This window comes from Triticum aestivum, chromosome 3B (assembly GCF_018294505.1).
Source record: "Triticum aestivum cultivar Chinese Spring chromosome 3B, IWGSC CS RefSeq v2.1, whole genome shotgun sequence".
Taxonomy (NCBI): domain Eukaryota; kingdom Viridiplantae; phylum Streptophyta; class Magnoliopsida; order Poales; family Poaceae; genus Triticum; species Triticum aestivum.
In genome coordinates this window covers 303,509,763-303,520,710 of record NC_057801.1, presented here as the reverse complement: position 1 = coordinate 303,520,710, position 10,948 = coordinate 303,509,763, and positions in this window count along the sequence as shown.

Below are 10,948 nucleotides of genomic sequence, written 5' to 3'. Positions count from 1 at the left end.
ACACGACTCTAAGCATAGCAAGGTAGGAACAACACATACATATGGCTCAATCAACTCCTACACATGCTAGTGGGTTTCATCTAGTTACTGTGGCAATGACAGGTCATGCAGAGGAAATGGGTTCAACTACCGTAGCACACAGCAGTTTGAAACGCGCTGTCTTAATGCAGTAAAAGAGAGCAGGAGCGAGAACATGGGATTGTATCGATATGATCAAATGGTTGGTTGCTTGCCTGATGGTTCGATGCACTGATACGGTTCTTCATTAGGGTAATCACGGTACTCCTCGGGGGCAGAACCTGCCGCAAAGAACACCGATACACAACCATCACCAAACAATGTGCAACAATATGATGCATGCATGAAACATAGCAATATGAGTGTGTTGGGCTAATGCAACTAAGACCAGAAGGGTTTGAACCAATTTGAATCAAAGATTCAAATTTCAAACTCAAACATGGCCTTTTAAAGTGCTTTTCCTTGTTCTGCATTAAACATCAGGTTAACTTGTTTAATCATGCATGAAAATAGTACAGATGGATAGATTGGATTTTTCTGATCATTTTTCATATATAATTTGTCTGATTTGGAGTTACAGAATAAAAGTTATGAATTTTTGAAGTTTAAACTATATTCTGGAATTTCCTATATTAGATTAATTCCAGAAAATCAATTATTGCGTCAGCCTGACGTCAGTGTGACGTCAGCAGGTCAACGGAACACGTCCGGGTCAAACCTGACAGTGGGTCCCGCGTGTCAGTGTGATTAGATTAATTAAAGTTTAATTAAAACTAAACCTGTTTAATTAACAGGGCTGGGCCCCACCTGTCATTGACTCAGGGGAGTCAACCAGGGCCCACCCGTGGTCAAACCCGGGTCGGCTGCACCGGCGTTTAGCCGCCGGCGAGCCCGACGCGGCGGCGGAAGTGGTTTTGGCCGTTTCGGCCACCAAATGGGTCGCGGAGACCACCGGAGTGGAGCTGAGGACGAGCCGCAGCTCTTGGTGGAGTCCGTTGGGGTCGGGGTGGCCGGAGTTGGCGCCGGCGACGACTTTGGCGGCCACCGGGGTTCGGCCGAAGACAAACTTGACGCTAGAGGGGTCGGTGAGGCTCGGGGAGTGGCTAGCTAGGTGCTAAGTGACATGGTGAGCATGATGGACACCGGTTTGTGGCCGGAGGGTGACCGGGAGCACGTCGGCGACGAGCTCCACGGCGGTGGGTGCGGTTGAGCTCCGGGAGGTCGCTACACGACTCGGGAGCAAGAACGGAAGGGAGGGGAAGATGGCTAAGCTCACAGTGAGTGCGATGAAGCCCTTGGTGTAGCCGGAGATGAACCGGAGCGACGACGGCGTTGAAGGGGATCTCCGGCGACGGTGGACTCGGGCGAGGTCGGTGCGGTGGACTCGGGCGTTGCGAGCGCTCGGGGCTCGGCTGCTCGATGAAGTGGACAGCGGCGGAGCTCCTGGACACGATGAGAGGACGCACGGGTGGCGGGGAGCACGGCTACGACGAAGGCACGGCGATGGAGGCATCGGCCATGGCGGGGGAGCGCGAGGGGGAGGAGCTGGAGAGGAGCGGGGGTGTCTGGGGGGTTCGGGGGAGCGAGGGAGGCCGGTCCACGACGTCACCGGACGAGGGGAGCGGCGAGGCGGCGAGCAGGTGCATGGTGCGCGCTGCGGTCGCCGTCGGGCACCTGCCTGCCTGCCTGGCCGGCAAGCAGCTCGCTGGAGTGGCGCTGGGCTGGGCCAGCAGGTGGGCCGGGTGCTGGGCGCCAGGTAAGTTTTTCCATTTCTTTCTGTTTTCTCTTTTTTTAATACTTCTGCAACTTTGTTGAATTAAATAAAATACTTAGGCAACTCCTAAAATCACCAAACTACTCCTGGTCCATAGTTGGATTATTTCCAACATGAAACATTTTAGTTTGGAGATATTTGAGCATTTAAATATTTTATATAGCTTTAAATGCCCAAATTCAAATATTTATGATTTAATTCAAAAACCCTAAGATGGCCTAGGAAAATGTGCACCACTTTTGGCAGAGGTTCTGAACCAAGACAAAAATGATGGGCATTTTAGAAGGGCATTTCAGGTTCATTGAAAAAGTTTTTAGTAAACCCTAGTTGGTTTCAGAGGGGACTGGGGGTTCTGTCATCCCCATTTCAGGTTTCTGGTGAAAAAATAAACATGATGCAACACTCTAATGCATGACTAGCTAGGGTGTGACATATCAGAGCTTTGTTCTCCATTTGCTTTGATTTCCATAGCTTTTGGTGGTCATAGCCTTGGTTTCACAACCTAGGAGAGTATGGCGTCTAGCGAGGGAAATTATCACCGTAGAGGTCCTTACTTTGATGGTACTAATTTTGCTAGTTGGAAGCATAATATGAAAATACATATTCTTGGACATAACCCCGCCGTTTGGGATTTTGTGTGTATTGGCTTGCAAGGTGAATTCTTTGATGGGAGAGAACCGAACCGTGAAGCTAGCGCAGAAGAGTTGAAGATGCTACAATACAATGCTCAAGCTTGTGATATCCTCTTCAACGGATTGTGCCCCGAAGAATTCAACAAAATCATCTGTCTTGAGAATGCGAAGGAAATTTGGGACACTTTGATTGATATGCATGAAGGTACCGACTCCGTCAAGGAATCCAAGTTGGATGTTCTCCAAAGTCAACTTGACAAGTTCAAAATGAAGGATGGTGAAGGTGTCTCTGAAATGTACTCTAGGCTTGCTCTTATCACAAATGAGATTGCCGGCTTAGGTAGTGAAGAGATGACCAACAAATTCATCATCAAGAAGATCCTAAGAGCTTTGGACGGAAAATATGATACCATGTGCACATTGATCCTAATGATGCCAAATTACAAAGATATCAAGCCAATGGAAGTCATTGGAAGAATTGTTTCTCATGAGATGTCACTCAAGGATAAGGAGGAACTTCACAACAAGTCAAGTGGTGCTTACAAAGCCTCATGTGAAGCCCCTACATCATCAAGTGAGAAACAAACCTTCAATGAAGAATTGAGCTTAATGGTGAAGAACTTCAACAAGTTCTACAAGAATAGAAGCAAAGAGGAAAGCTCCAAGTCAAGGTCCTACAATGACAAAAGTTCTTCTAGTCGAGAGCGCAATTGCTACAATTGTGGGAGACCCAGACACTATTCCAATGAGTGTACGGCACCCTACAAAAGAAGAGAAGAATCACCCAAGAGAATAAGTAAAAGAGAAGAATCACCACCAAGAGAGAGGAGGAGTAGAAATGATCGTTATGAATGAAGAACATCCCGGAGAAGCAAGGATTCGGAAAGGAAGGACAAGTCATCAAGGAGCTACACAAAACGAAGACATCAAGCTCATGTTGGTGAATGGCTATCCGACTCCGACTCCGACAATCACTCCGAGAGAAGCTATCACTCCGAATCCGAATATACTCAAGATGAAGGTGTTGCCGGTCTAGCACTTGTGTCAACCAACTCCTACGACATATTTGATTCACCAAATGAAGGACTTGGAAGATGCTTCATGGCTAAAGGCCCAAAGGTAACACACCCCGAGTATGTTGATTTCAATAGTGATGAAGATGACTTGTTAGGTGATGATGATTTACTTGTTGACAACTCTAGTGATGAATACTATGATGAAACGTCAATTAATCATGCTAATCAAGATAAAACGAATGACAATGATAAGGAGAAGATTGAGCTTCTAACTAAAGAACTAAACACTCTTAAGTTAGCTCATGAAACTATCTTAGAAGATCATCGAGAACTTTTAAGGACTCATGAGAAGTTACGCTTTGAAAAGCTCAACCTTGAGCAAGAGCATGAGTTCTTAAAGGCAATCAATGATGATCTCCGTAAGAAAAGTTCTTCTTACATTGCCAAGCGTTTACTCTTATCTACTTACATGCCTCAAGTCAAGTCTATTAACAAGAACAAGAAGGATTCTTCCTCTAGTAGTAACAATAATCATGCTAAATCCAATATTGTTGCTTCTAGTAGTTCTCTTGATTCCACTAATGATTCTCTTAGACAAGTTACACTTGAGCAAGAAAATAGCTTATTGAAGGGAATTATAGAGAAAGGTGTTTACAAGAGCCTTGCCGGGAGTAAGCAATTTGAGGAAATTGTACGCAAGCAAGGAAGGCACCGGAAGAACCAAGGTGTTGGTTTTGAACGAAAGTTCAATGCCAATGGAGTTGAGTGGGAAGAAGATCAATACCCCAAGACGAAGTTTGTTCCTCAACAAGAGAAGTATGATCCTACTTCCTTCAAGGGGACACAAGCTCAAGATGATCTTCCACCACAAGACCACAAGCATAAAGGCAAGGATAAGCTTCAAAAGGAGATTGATGCATTTGAAGAAGCTCCTAAGGCCTTGGTCAAGTGGGTTCCCAAGACTACGTCAAGCTCTACTTCATCAAGTACGACTACAACTCCAAGGATTCCCATCAAGATGATGTGGATCCCGAAGAAGAAGAACTAGAGAGTTCTTGAGGGTGACTCCGCCAACATATTTCACTCATATCATTTTGGCAACAACAAGTGCAATCAACTTTCACATCTTGCACTAGTTCAAGGAGTCACAAACCCTCTTGTTGGTAAGACAAGGGACAAGGTAACCTAATGCTTTCATAGACATCATCTTGTGTGTGCATCACTCTATGTCTATGGATATCCTTGTTTGTTCCTTGTGGGACTAACCCGTGTAGGTATTGAAAGTGCAACTCACTCCAAAGGATTGCTCCAAATGATCTACATCAACATTGAGCATCCACATCTTCAACACCTACATGAAGTCATCATCGACAAAACCCAAGGTTAGTTCATCCCTCTAAGGGGGGATCTCACATCTAGGGGGAGCTTTACTCTAAGAATTGAGTCAAAGCAACTCTAATGGTGTGAACACATCAATGCATTATGTAAAAGTGGTAACCCCACTTGAGCTTAAACGATGAGTATGACCTATGATCAAATGTTCTCATTTGACTCCTAAGTCAATATACTCATATATAGATGACCTAGTCATCGCCAATTGCTTGATAGATGCTAGAATTGGTTGTGTATGCTTTGCCACATATTTCATTTGCCATTTTATTGTGTGAGCATGTTGGTTGCATATTTTACTCATTCGAGGACATCCACTTGTTGCTTTGATTGATTTCTTTTTATTTTGCCAAGTGGATGGACAAGAATGCCTAAGAACCTTCTCTAGCTATCTATGCTTTTCTTGTCTCAAACTCTATTCATGCTACATCACAAAATTTGATCAAGTCAGATTCGAACCACTCTGTGTGAGGAGCACTCGGAGTCCCCGATTCGTCATAGACTTAAACTTCCAAAACTTCTTTGTGCGTTTCGGTCTGACCGATTCTTCCATTTCGGTCATACCAAGATCACTAAGTCGATCTAGATTTTCCATCTCGATGCAACCGATTTGAACTTTTCGGTCACACCGAGTTGCTGTAACTGTCAGCTGTTATGCATCTCGGTGCCACCGAGTTGTTCCACTCGGTCACATCGATAGGGTCGGGCTATATATACCCACGGGCAAAAATTTGGAAACTTTCTCCAAACTCCTTCACCCGCGCATAGCCCGCTCTTCCTCCAGGGTCTCCGGATTGTCCTCCTCCTCGCCAGCCGCCTCCTGTCGCTGGTCTCCGCTGCCGTCAACAGAATTCATCCCCGCCATAGCGAGTTCATCACCGAACTAGGGTATGGACTCGATCATTGTGCTATCCCTGTCCGATTCCTAGCACATTGTGTTCGCCATGAATCTTGCCATGATTGAAATAATCTTGTCTAGTCAAAACACTCCGTAGATTAGAGATGAACTGAAAATTTAGGGTTAGGTTTCCATCGAAACAATCTCGGACCCACCGGTTTGTAGAACTGGGTTCCACCGATTCGGCTAAGGCCATTGCACAAGTGATTCTCGGTCTGACCGAGAATTGCAAATCGGTGTGATTGAGTTCAAGACTTTGTGAAACCCTAGCAGTGTCGGTGCCACCAAACTGTGACTCGGTCTGACCGAGTTCACTAGTTTAGGTTCCAAAAGCTGCTTCAATATCACCAAGTTTACAAATTGGTTGATCCGAAATGCTTTCTGTGGAAAACTAAAACTAAGTTTTTGACTCATTCTTTTGCAAAAACCTTTGTATTTTGTGATGCTCATCCACTCTATCTCATCTATATCTATTCACAGGGTCTGCAGTCAGTGTTTGCACTATGTCTGATCAAAGTGATAGCCAGAAAAAGTCAGAGGAGCAGGTTCAAATGAGTGAGGGCACTAGTCCCTCTAGCACCTCTGATGATGGTAGCAGGAGCACCCCAAGCAACTTACCCAAAGCTGCCACCAGGGCCAGAAAGAAGAAAACCTCAGAATCTGAGGATGAAGACTATGTGGCAGTTGAGGATGAGGCCACTTCCAAGAAGAAAGTGCTCAAAAAGGAGTATGGCACAACTGCTGCCATTAAGCCTGGTATGAAGACCAAAGTACCTGCAAAGAGAACTCCCATGTCTAAACCCAGAGCCTCTACTCAAGTACCTTTGGAATCTGAACCCAAAGAGGCTGCTGCAGAAGGGAAGAAGAGGAAGGAAAGGGTCAAGAAGACCATGTCCAGAGTTGTTGGAAAGCCTTCCATGATGGAAGAGGAAGAAGAAGAAGAGGTTGCTGCACCAGCACCCAAGGCTCAGAAGCTTATGGGTGATGCTATCAGGTCAGGGGCTGCATCATCAAAGCCCAAAGAAGCACCCAAAGCTGCCTCCAAGCCCAAGATTGCACCTAAGAGGAATACCAGAAACATATCTGCTGCTGAGAAGAACAAGGCCCCAGTGCCTGAAACTATTGCTGAAGAGGAAGATGATGAAGAGCATGTCTTGAGAAAGTTGAAGCCAAAAATTCCAGATCATAACGATGCTCATCCTGTGGCTGCGAACATGAAGCTAAGAAAGGATGCAGGCCTTAGACAGTGGAGGTTGTCTGATCCTTATGCAGCCAGGAGAAGGACTGCTGTTGACTACAGGTTCCATACTAAGGAACAACAGGATTTCTATGAGATAGTGTTGCTGGACAAGAAGCCTATAGTGTGTGACATGAAGTGGGTGGACTCGACCTACATGAAGGAGAATGAGGAACACTATCATGGTGTGTATGACAGTTTCAGTGCTTGTGGAGTGGCAGACTTTGTTGGGCAGAAGCTCACAAAGTGGAATGATGAGCTCATAATGCAATTCTACTCCACATCACACTTCTATCCAGATGGCAGGATAGTATAGATGTCTGAAGGTACAAGGTACCAATCATCAATTGAAGAATGGGCTAATCTTATCAATGCACCTATGGAGAAAGAAGATGACTTGGATGTCTATGCCAAGAAGAAGATGGATTACAACACTATGGCACATATGTACAAGGAGATCCCAGATGTTGTAGTTGAAACACATAAGTTTGGATCAGTACATTACCTTCTGTCAGGACTGCCAACCATCAACTGGATCCTCAGGCACACTCTCTTGCCCAAGTCAGGTGATCACAACATGATTAGAGGCCATGCAATAAACTTGCTACACTTATTTGATGTGCCACAGAAGTTCAAGGTCATGAGCCTCATAGTTGAGACTATCAAGAGGACAACCGCTGACCAAAAAAGAAGTTGTGGGTATGCCCCACAGATCCAGGAGCTGATTAACTCCAAGATGGGCACTGGCACATAATTGTTGGACAAGGATCACATGCCTATCTATCCAGACTTTGAGGATAACCAAGTGGTTATAGATGAAGATGAACCATCTTCTGTGCATGCTCAAGCAAAGAAGGAGAAGGCAAGGACAGAGAAGGCTACCACGATGCCAACAATGGAAGAGGCATCTCAGTACTTTTTGAAGAGCAAACAAGATCAGCTAGGCAACTTGATTGCATCCACTCTGAGGATTGAGAAGGGGCTGGCCACCTTGACTCAAAACCAGGAGAGCCTGGAGAGGATCATGGAGCAGAAGTTCTATGACTTGGATGTGAGGGTAACGGAGATCCAGTCTGTTGTTGAGTAGCTTCAGGATGATATGCAGGAGAGGAAGGGCAAGACTACCACTGATGCATTTGCCAGTGCCTAGAGCTCAGAAATCAGCTGCAGTGCCAGTGACAGACACCAGAGCCACTTCATCTACACCAGCTACAGCTCCTACAGCTCTAGTGCAACCAGCTCCATCACCTACACCTCCAGCTCCATCCACATCTACTGAAGTCTTCGTCCAAGGAGCCATCTCTACACCACCACATGAAGATCAAGCTTGAGAGATGATTTAGTGCTATGCATTTTCTATGAACTTTTTGGTAACTTGTTGCCAAAGGGGGAGAAAAATGTATAGATCATAGGCTTTGAGATAGAGTGTTGCTTTTTATTCTCTCTTGCTTTGGTGGTTAAACTTTATTTGCTTGTTTGAGATACTTCATGTCTGTGTGATACCTGGATGATCATGTGTTTGATCATATGCTACATTTATGCTTGTTGGATGACATTATCCCGTTTATCTCTATTTGATCATTCACTGTGCTTGGTGATGAGTGCATGTATTCAATTATTATCATTTTGAGCGCTCCACCAAGATGTATGTGACATGGAAGAGTAACCCATGAGCCTAACTCTTTGTGCATTTGCAGTCCAAAGCAACTCTTAAACTATGTACAAATTTAGGGGGAGCTCTTGCTTATCACATACTTCTCAAAGCGACAATGTTTTTCACTCTTATTATCATTTGTGGAAGCTTTGATCTATATGTTGTCATCAATTACCAAAAAGGGGGAGATTGAAAGTGCAACTATCCCTAGGTGGTTTTGGTAATTCCTAACAACATATAGCTCATTGAGCTAACATCATTCCAAGATGAATATTTTAGGAAAAGCTCAATGAATGGCATGGCATGGATGAGAAAAGTGGACCCCTCAAAATGCTAAGGATAAAAGGATTGGCTCAAGCTCAAAAGCTCAAGACTCTACATTTTATATTTTAGTGATCCAAGATCACATTGAGTCTATAGGAAAAGCCAATACCATCAAGGAGGGATGAGGTGTTGCTTAATGGCTTACTTGCTCAAAATGCTTAGTGATATGCTCCAAAGCCCTCAACTACTTTCTCACATCCACATATGACCTAAACCAAAAGTCAAACTCGGCCCTACCGATTCTTTCTATCCGGCGCCACCGAGTTCAGATGTCATAGCCACTGCCACAAACCCTAGGCAAATCGGTCTCACCAATAGGGATCTCGGTCTCACCGAGATGGGATTGTAATCTCTCTGTTTCCCTTCGTAACGTTTCGGTAACACCGAGATGAGCGATCGGTCCCACCGAGATTGCAATGTAAACTCCCTTTTTCCTTTTCATAACATTTCGGTCCCACCGAAATGAGCGAACTGGTCCCACCGAGTTTACCTAACCAACTCTCTGGTTAGCTTATTACCAAAATCGGTCCCATCGAGTTTGTGTAACCGAGATTACGTTGAGCCCTAAACCCTAACCATATCGGTCCTACCGAGTTGCATGTCGGTCCCACCGAAAATCCTAACGGTCACTAGATTTGCTGAATCGGTCCGACCGAGTTTACCAATTATGTCCCACCGAGTTTGGCAAGTTGTGTGTAACGGTTAGGTTTTGTGTGGAGGCTATATATACCCCTCCACCTCCTCTTCATTCGTGGAGAGAGCCATTAGAACAAACCTACACTTCCAACTTGCTATTTGTGAGAGAGAACCACCTACTCATGTGTTGAGGCCAAGATATTCCATTCCTACCATATGAATCTTGATCTCTAGCCTTCCCCAAGTTGCTTTCCACTCAAATATTCTTTTCACCAAATCCAAATCCCGTGAGAGAGAGTTGAGTGTTGGGGAGACTATCATTTGAAGCACAAGAGCAAGGAGTTCATCATCAACACACCATTTGTTACTTCTTGGAGAGTGGTGTCTCCTAGATTGGCTAGGTGTCACTTGGGAGCCTCCGACAAGATTGTGGAGTTGAACCAAGGAGTTTGTAAGGGCAAGGAGATCGCCTACTTCGTGAAGATCTACCGCTAGTGAGGCAAGTCCTTCGTGGGCGAAGGCCATGGTGGGATAGACAAGGTTGCTTCTTCGTGGACCCTTCTTGGGTGGAGCCCTCCGTGGACTCGCGCAACCGTTACCCTTCATGGGTTGAAGTCTCCATCAACGTGGATGTACGATAGCACCACCTATCGGAACCACGACAAAAACATCCGTGTCTCCAATTGCGTTTGAATCCTCCAAACCCCTCCCTTTACATTCTTGCAAGTTGCATGCTTTACTTTCCGCTGCTCATATACTCTTTGCATGCTTGCTTGAATTGTGTTGAGATTGCTTGATGTCACGCCCAATATGCGACCCTATCCAAAAGGAACTCAAAGGTCCCACCAAGGATTGACCCGCATATTGAAACGCTTTTGCAAGGTGGATATCATTACATCAACATTACATAATAGATGGGGATACCTACAAGAGGCATACAATGCCACACAAATACAACATCATCTTACATAAGAGCACCATCCGACTACGGATGAGACACGAACAGAAACTCAAACGACATCCACCCTGCTAGCCTAGGCTGCCGACCTGGAACCTATCCCCTGATCAAAGAAGAAGCCGAAGAAGAACTCCAAAACAAGTAAACATCGCTCTCGCGTCATGATCATCGCATAACCTGTACCTGCAACTATATTTGTAGTAATCTGTGAGCCACGAGGACTCAGCAATCCCATTACCATGGGTATCAAGACTAGCAAAGCTTAATGGGAAAGGAAGGGGTAAAGTGGTGAGGTTGCAGCAGCGACTAAGCATATATGGTGGCTAACATAGGCAAATAAGAGCGAGAAGAGAGCAAGCGGGACAGTCGTGAAGCTAGCAATGATCAAGAAGTGATCCTGAACTCCTACTTA